Source organism: Pan troglodytes, chromosome 5 (assembly GCF_028858775.2).
Source record: "Pan troglodytes isolate AG18354 chromosome 5, NHGRI_mPanTro3-v2.0_pri, whole genome shotgun sequence".
NCBI classification, from domain to species: Eukaryota; Metazoa; Chordata; class Mammalia; order Primates; family Hominidae; genus Pan; species Pan troglodytes.
Genome location: NC_072403.2, coordinates 49,735,699 through 49,744,972, shown reverse-complemented (window position 1 = coordinate 49,744,972; position 9,274 = coordinate 49,735,699). Strand labels below are relative to the sequence as shown.

General features: G+C 48.8%; 1 long non-coding RNA gene across 1 annotated transcript; it reads left to right on the top strand.

Annotated features, from left to right (window-relative positions):
- The first annotated feature begins 693 nt into the window (after positions 1-693).
- On the top strand, positions 694-8,168 carry LOC129144430 (uncharacterized). The gene is made up of 4 exons (XR_008548866.1): positions 694-866; positions 2,839-2,947; positions 4,111-4,282; positions 7,222-8,168. It is a non-coding gene; the product is annotated as an uncharacterized LOC129144430 (long non-coding RNA).
- The last annotated feature ends 1,106 nt before the right edge of the window (positions 8,169-9,274 follow it).

The window sequence follows — 9,274 nt, the reverse complement described above, 5'->3', positions numbered from 1 at the left end:
CCCTTCAAACTGCAAACTGTATTCTCTGCCTTCTATGCCCAGCTGGGCTAGGGTAACCTTCTGTGGCCTAGTCATAGGTTCAGTTTTAGTGCAAAACACACGCCTACCCCTCAATGCCCATTGACTCCTATTCTGGGTATAGATTACTCCATTTCTGGGTACAGTCTGATCCTGGATCCTGGATACAAACTGGCTCTTAATCCTAGGTATAGACTGATCCCTAATCCTAGGTACAGTCCTGGATTAGGGATCCATATTCCTTGTCCTGGGTACAGATTGGTTCCTAAGCTTGGATACAGACTGACCTCCTACTTCTCGGTATAAACTTAACGCTGGTCCTGGGTACAGACTGACCCTTAGTCCTACCTAGTCAGAGTCTAATCCCTTTAACCCAGAAAACAGGCTGACACATAACCCTGGTCAGAGCCTGACCCTAAACCCAGATCTCAGACCCTTAATTCTAACCACAGACTGGCCCAACCCTGCAGAGATTGTCCATGACCCTGACCACAGACTGACCCAAATGAGGCTGGTCTAGGAGTGCATGCGGGAATTGGAAATAGACGTCCTGCCCATGGAGGCCAGAGAGCTGTGTCCACAAAAGGACAGGGTGTGACCAGCCAGAGTTGCCGGAGTTTTGGCAACTTGTGTCTTCCATAATAGAGCTGGGGCATTGATGGAAATGGAGGGTGCTAGAACCTTGTGACTTTGGCCAGGCACCAATCCTCTGCCTCCTTCTGTGCCTGCCTGGCTGCCCCTACACTGGGGCTCCCTCTTAGCCCCCACCTCACCTACTGGCTCACTGAGACAGAGCCAAACATGAAAGGGAAGGTGACGGCCTGGCCATAGGGCCCAGGAAAATGCAGGTATCATTAACAGCCTGGAGCACTGTGGCCTGTCCACTCTCAACCCTCTGCTGCCCACCCCTTCCTGGAATAGACCCCAGGCCACATACAGAGGGGGCAAGCCCAAGGTATGATACCAGCAGGGCCAAGTGGACTGTCCAGATGGGTAACGGGGGCCTGCCTTCCTCTGGCCTCCACATAGGGGCCGCAGGTGTTCACATGGTTGGAAATGGGAGGGCCAATGCTGTTCATAGGCCGCTGTCTGGTCCACAGGACTCAACTGGCCCTCCGAACGCTATCCCACTTTCCAGCCAGGATTGAAGGAGATCCCATCTTGGGTCTAAAGGAATGGGGGTGAAGACTGCATCTTGTCGTTCCAGTTCCACCCCATTCTGGCATGGGAAGCATGTGTGGGCTTCTACTCTATGGGGGATTCGTAGCCTCAATCCTTAAGGAATTATCAATCTGAAAGGAAAACACAAACCCTGACCTCAGGGAGCTCCCAGTTTGACAGTGGAGACAGAGAGGCCCTGCATCAAGTAGAAAAACAACCCCCACTGCTCTCAAGCACACAGCAATGAAGATATGTATCCTTGGTGCTACAGGCAAGTAAGTAGGAAAGACTGAATGGAATAGACAGAGAAGTCTAATCCAGGTGGCCTCCTTGGAGGAGATGATACTCCTGTCTGCAGGAAGACCACCCCACATACACACCCGTTCACTGGCCCTGCGACCACCCCAGCCCCAGGAATGCTCAGGCCCCAGACCATTTCCCTCTCTCTGCCCAGTGCCTGGTAATCCTGAGGGCTGTACTCCTTCCCCCTGGGGAGTTGAGGATGGGTGGGGGACGGAACGGGCCTCCCAGGCATTCCTCCCGCATTCCTGGGGCCATGCCCTCCTTCCTCCCGGCCTCAGCCTGGCCATAAACTATTTCAGGCTTGCAAAATCTGGTCTGCTGCTCTCTTGCTCATAGCCCCCAGCGAGGCGGAGGCCTGGGTCCAGGCCAGAAAACCCGTAGCACCCACAGAGTCCAGAGGGTTCTGGTCAACTAGGACAGAGGAAACTGGGTGACCTCTTGGGCAAATGAACATACAGGGGCTGGGGAGCAGAGAGGATGGGGACTGGCCCCTCCACAGGGCAGCAGCCACAGGGCCCCACTTCCCAGAGAATGTACCCTGGGAAAAGGGAGAAAGGGCTGGGAAGACAGGCCGGCTCATGTTTGGGGGTCCAGCAGTGGGCTGAGGGTGTTCAGACAGATTACTTCATATGAGACTCACCTCCCTCCTGACACCAGGCCCCCATGCCCAGGTTCATGTTATCATCCCCACTTTACAGATGAGAAAATTAAGCCTTCGACCAAAGCTCTTTTTGGGGCTTATGTAATGCCTCGCCACTCTGCCCATATGAAGTGCAGGGACTGGAGTCTGGCCTTTTGCCTCTCTACACCAGCCCCCACTCTTCAGCCTACCCCAAATGTCAATAAATGGCAGTGTTCTTTCTCTCTCAGCCCCACCTGCACAGCCTGCCCTAGACGCCCAGTGCCCAGAGCCTCCACAGTACTCGTTCACCCTCTCCTCCTAGGATTCCCCTCCAAGTCCCCACACCCTGCCTCCCAAATGAGCTTCTACCTTCCTCCCCACTGCCACCTCCCTGGTCACAAGCTACTGTGTTCACACCCCCACTCTCCTCAGTGCCATGGGGGCTTCCCTGATTTTGCTCTGGGAGTTCCTTGGAGAGGACTCTTAATTCTCATCCCTAGCTTCTCCTCCCCTGGGGTGAGCTTCCAGAGTCAGCGCCAGTGGGACCTGGGTGAGGGGATCCCTCCCACCCCCCAGGCAACTGGGGCCCAGAAGAAAGGGCCTGAAGCCACCTGAGCCAGGGTCTAGGGGCCAGGTCTGACACCTTTCTGTTTCACCAGGGTCTGGAATGGAGAGGGCACATCAGAGAGGTGACCAGCAAATGAATGAATGAATCCCACCATTCTGTGTTTTAGATGCTGACGATATGACAGTGAATACAACATGAAAAAACAAGCACATTTCTCACCCCTATGGAGCTTTATTCTGGTCAGGCAGAAGGAGAAGGAAATGTAAACATACAAGGTCAGGTACTGCTGTGAAGCAAAATAAAGCTGTGGGTACTGTGCGAAGGATAGGCTGTGTGTGTGTGTGTCTGTGTGCGTGTGTGTGTGTGTGTTGCGCATATTAAGTCAAAGAATGAATCTGGATGATCCTGGGCCAGGTCTGACCCCAGCATTGCCACTGACTGTATAATCTCAAGCAAGTCATGCCTCCCCTCTGGGCCTCACTTTCCTCATCTGTAAAGTGAGACCGTGGACTGAAAGGCCATTGTGATCTGGCCTCAGCCTTGACCCTCCAGGATCCAACACATTTTGCCTCTGTGAATTTAATGGGGGGAATTATAGGCAGCTTAGAAGTAGTTCTGAAGGAGAACCTCTCTGCTCCAGCAATTCCCTGAGGTTCCAATTTTTCTGTTGATGTCACATAATGTGCATAGATTTGCATACTAGGCCCCCAAACTCCCAGGGAAGGCACGTCTCAAAAATGTCAACGATTAGCACAAATGACTTGACTTATATTCAGGCCTCTTCCCAGAGCAAGGGGAGGAAGTTGAGGTCACCTCCAGCTACAAAGAAAGCAGAATTCTTTGCCCTGAAGAGGCAGAGAGAGGAGCCCTGCTTCTTCTCCTCTCCCTGGTGCCCTCCAGCCCATTCCCTCATCTCTGCTCAGACACCCCTGGCTGGACTCCCCAACAAATGCCCAGGGGGACCTCCTAAAGACCTACTCCGAGTCACTTGATGACTTTGCCTAAGCCCCTAACAGGAGCTGCATGACCCTGCCCTGCCCTGTTAGTGTCCAGAGCAGCAGCTTTCAGGGTTTACAGCAGCCTGGGGGATCCAGAGCACCTCCAACTCCAGTCCCGCCACCTCAGCCCATGCCAGGCCAATCCTAGAGGCTCCAACCTCTAATACCTCCCAAGGTCGGTAAACATTGCCACTTCCCCTCACAATGGCCGCCTGGTCAGGATTTGCAAATCACACGCTCACATACACACTAACACACACACACGGAGGGGCTTGTGCATGCTTTCACACACACAGCATACTCACTCATGCACACACAAACACACACTGAGGTGCACTGAAGACTCCCACCCAGGACAAATGATCTGTGGGGAAAAGGAAATTAATGTTCATAGGGTGCTTTACTTATGCCCATCTTGTCTAATCCTCTCCACATCCTAGGAGCAACTTTTTGGCACTCCCATTTTGCAGAAGAGGAAACAGCCTGCCTAGGTCTGCTGATTCCTGTCCTGGTGAGCTCACTGCCCCATACTCCCACCCTTGCACACAAATGGAGGTGCTCTTACAGAAGTTCTGGGCCTGATTCTGCTGCTGCCTCTCCAGCTAACCTTAGGTACAACTCTCCCCCTCCCAAGGCCTCAGTTTCCTCATCTAGGTAATGGGAATCCTAATGCCTTTCTTTTCTCTGCATAGGCTTAAACCAGATGGCCCATGACAAGCCCTTCCAATTCCCATGTCCCAGAGATGCCAAATTTGAGCCCCAGTCACCCACCATGAACCTGCCACCTATTCTAGGAACCTGGCCAGGAAGCCCAGGATGGGCTTCTTACCTTGTCTTCCCATTGGGGTGGGTCTCAGAGGAGGCCAAGCTGGGCAGAGCTCTCTCTCTCATTGGCCCTCAGGTACCACTCCCATTAGTGCTGACTTACAGCTTTGCACTGCTGCTGACATCAGCACCCATCTGTCTGTTGTGGTAAGAGAGGCCTCCTAGGGAAACAGGTTTGCTAAATCTCAGCCAGGAAGGACCTCCCAGCTGGGCTGTTAGGGCAAGTTTGGTAAATACCCTCAACAGGCACCTTTGGAAGCAGGAGCGGGTGATCAGAAAGCAATGCCTCCCCCAAGCAACCCTCTCACCTCCCTAGCCACCCCCAACCATGATCAAATTCCCATCCCTGGCTTTGGACTTTCCAGCTGGTTCTCTGAGCTACTCAGCCCATCATCCCAATAACCAGCTTCCTACAACGTCCATCTCCTGTACCACCATCCCCCCAACCACTGCTGTCACCATCCTCTGTCACCTCCAATCATCAAAACCCCATCCGCCCCCACCTTCCTCCTCCTTCTTCATTCTCATCCCTACCATGAGCAGCACTCATCCATTCCAACTCAAAAGGTCACTATCTAATCCACAATCTATCTTACTTCCTGCCTAAATTCTTTATGGAGCAATAAACTTTCACTGGAATGATACCCAGACCACAAATCTGGGACCCAGTGACAGTTCCAGGAGGCCATGGTGCACCGTCTGTGGCTCAGTTGGTTTCCAATGGGGTCTATTCATATGGCATCTGTAAACACTCACATGATGCAGATGCTTCCCTTACTTAATACCCTTCTGGCCCAGGGTGGGCTGAGGGTGGCCCAGCTGGATGCAGCACTATCCCTAATCTCTCAGAGCAAGCAGCAAGCAGCAAGCAGCATACCTGGCTTGTTTAAACACACACTTTGCCAGATGCTGAAGAACAATTAAAAGTGATCACAGTAGATCCGCTACCCTGATCAATCTTGCCTGTCTAAAGCTCAGATAAGTCTGTATAGGACTCTGTTTCCAAATCTGTCATTTCTGATGGTACATATGCTGGACTTTTCCTTGCAGGGCAAGCTAAAGTCAATGGAGTTCACACCCCAAGCAAGAGAAGAGCTTGCCCTAGCCTTCATCCAGCCTCATGTGTCTGCGATTTGGCTAGAAATTGTTCAAGAGAATCTTAATTAGCATTCACCTGTGGTGTTGTGTAAAAAAAAAAAAAAAAAAAAAAAAAACACCTCACTTCAGGTTCCAAAGTCTGAGTTGGAGTAAAAAGATTGTTGGAATCCAGGATCCACCATACAACTGCTAAGCCTGTTTCTTCATCTGTAAAATGAGAATGACAATGTCTACCTCATAGGATTGGTTTGAGGGTAGAGTGTGTTAAAGAACTCTTAAGGACCTTTTGTCAGACCCAGCTTGACCACAAGATTGAGCTGAATCTGAATAAACATTCTAGAACACTGCCAGAAAAGCTACATTTACTATCTTGTCTGACCTATGTAATTTGCAGAGTTCTTTTTACATGGGTTACTTTCAAAATCAAAATTAACGTTATTACTGATGCTCAGTTAAAACGGCGTAGTAACTTCTGATTATTTCTCTCATGAAACTACCTATTTAGTTTTATACAGTCATGTACCGCATAATGATGTTTCAGCCAATGATAAACTGCACATATAATGGTGGTCCCGTAAGATGATAATGGAGCTGAAAAATTCCTAGCGCCTAGTGACATTGTAGTGCAATGCATTACTCACGTTTGTGGTGATGCTGGTATAAACAAACCTACTGCATTACCAGCCACATAAAAGTACAGCATATACAATGATGTACAGTACATAATACTTGATAATGATCGTAAACCACTATGATACTGGTTTATGTATTTACTATACTTTTTATTGTTATTTTAGAGTATACTCCTTACACTTTTATGTTAACTGTAAAACAGCCTCAGGCAGGCCCGTCAGAAGGTATCCGGAAGAAGGCATTGTCATCATAGGAGATGACAGCTCCATGCCTGTTACTGCCCCTGAAGACCTTCCAGTGCAGAAGATGTGGAGGTGGAAGGCAGTGGATGTTAATGATCCTGACCTCAAATAGGCCTAGGCTACCGTATATGTTTGTGTCTTCGTTTTTCACACACAAAAAAATTTAAATTTTAAAACAGAAAACAGCTTATAGAATAAGGACGTAAAAAAGAAAATATTTTTGTAGAACTGTACCATGTGTTTGTGTTTTAAGCTGTGTTCACAAAAGAGTCAAAAAGTTTTTAAGATTTTTTTAAGTTTATAGGGTAAAAAAGCTATATTAAGCTATGGTTAATTTATTACTGAAAAAAGAAATGTTTAAAATAAATGTAGTGTAGCCTAAATGCACAGTGTTTATAGGGTCTACAGTAGTGCACAGCAATGTCCCAGACCTACACACTCACTCACTCACTCACTGACGTACCCAAAGCAACTTCCAGTCCTGCAAGCTCCATTCATGGTAAGTGCCCTCTATAGGTATACCATTTTTTATCATTCATACCATATTTTTACTGTACCTTTTCTATATTTACATATGTTTTGTATGTTAGACATACAAATACCACTGTGTTACAATTGCCTCCAGTATTTAGTAGAGTAACACACCGTATGTGTTCATAGCCTAGGTGTATAGCAGGCTGGACCATCTAGGTATGTGTAAGTGTACTCTATGATGTTTCACATGACGAAATTGCTCAACAATGCATTTCTCAGGATGTGTCCCCATCGCTAGGTGATGCATGACTCTACTCTGACATCCTCTCCAGCTTTCATCTGTTTTTATTTTTATGATGTGCTGAAGACAGGACATTGTATCTGCTCTTCCCTCTGTAAGTCTTGCCATGTCCTTTGGCCAAAGGCAACTCAAATATGGATTTCCTACTGTCACCATCAAGGTCACTATGATCTAAGTGTTTTTTAGGGCTTGTGCAGAGAAGGAAGAAGATGCCCCCTGCCTTCTCTGCTCCCCATCATGTAGGAGAGAAGACACAGGCTGAGCCCTGGGAGGAGAGATCAAAGCTTTAGATCTGAAAGAGTGGTTCCAGCCCAGCAGCATGAACATGGCCTGGGAATGTGTTAGACATGCAGGTTCTCAGGCCCCACACCACACCTGCTGGATCAAAAACTTTGATTTCTGCACTTGAGCATACATCACTCAAGTTTGAGAACCACTGCATTAGAGAACAGAAACCCTCAACCATAGCATGCAGGAACAGCGAAGCCATGAAGACACATCCAGGTCTGAGGAAGTCATTTTAGCCTGGAAAGGAAAAGAAGGAGGGCATCATCGGCATGGGCCTGGGAGCCCCCCACACTCAGCACTCCTGAAAGCGCACAGACAGGGAGGTCTGGGGTCTGGAAAAACAACAGGAATCTTGGGAATTATAAGGCTGAGAAGGAGGTGGGGAGGAGGCAACGTGCCTGGCTGCTGCTCAGTCCTCCTCACTGGCAGGGGGTCCCAGCAGCCTTGTTCCCCAGGCCCATGCTGAATTTGCTAGTGATGCTGGCATTCCCAGCTGTGGTTCGGCACCAAGGTCCAGTGACCCCCCCAGACCCAGCCCAGGGCCATTTCCCTAATAGAGACCTAACCAGACGGCCAGAGTTTGGGGTGCTGAGGCATTGACTATGTAAGGGCCCCAACCTACTACCCCATCCACTGTCCTCCCTGCCCCCTCCCCATGTGCCTGGGGCTTTCCCAGGAGTTGGAGCCACACTGAAGGGACATAGAAGCCACAATTCTTGCCCTCAGAGAGGCCAGCAAGCTGCTAGGGAGATGGATACTGAAGACCACCAGTTCCCAAGTCCTAAACCATGTGCCAGACATCGTGCTGAGCTCTCTGTGAACATTATAGGATTAAATGAGACAGTCACCCTGAAACAGATACAAACCCAGAGCAGAGAAGGGTCAGCACAGGAGGAATCTAACTGGCAAGGTGTACCACGGGCACCTGAGAGCCAGGCAGTCAAGAAGTTTCCCAAAGGGAAGGAGGCCCATTGCTGACTTGGAGACAGAGAATATGGAGGCAACAAGTTCATCTCTGTCTCTATCTCTCTGTCTCTTCCTCTCTCTGTCTCTACCTCTCTGTCTCTTTCTTTCTATCCTTCCTTCTTCCCATACAATAGACCACTCCATAAATGGGCAACCTCTCCTATGCCAGACTATGATCCTGTTGTTAAACCCCTATTGAGGCCAGGCACGGTGGCTCATGGCTGCAATCCCAGCATTTTGGGAGGCCGAGGCGGGAGGATCACCAGAGGTCAGGAGTTCGAGATCAGCCTGGCCAACATGGTGAAACCATCAATAAAGAGAAACAACCTACTGATACATGCCACAACATAGATGAATCTCAAAAGCACCATTCTAATGAAAGAAGCCAAACAGAAGAGACTATACATTGTATACTTCTATCTATAAAGACTTTCTGGAAAAGGCAAAATTACATAGAAAAAAAGCAGATAGATTAGTAGCTGCCTGAGACTGGTAGCCGTGGTAGGGATTGACTACAAATGGTATGAGGAGAACGTGCTTAGGGTAACAGAAGTGTTCTAAAACTAGATTATGCTGACGGTTGCACAACTGTATGAATTTACTTAAATCATGAAATGTATGCCTAAAATGAGGATATGTTCTGGTATGTCAATTTTACCTTCATAAAGAGGCACTGACAATGAAAAAAGAAGATGGCTGATGGAAGGCTAGCTAGCTAGACATGTGAAAAAGTGATTATAACAAGATGTGGATGATGTGATTATATTATACGTTTGG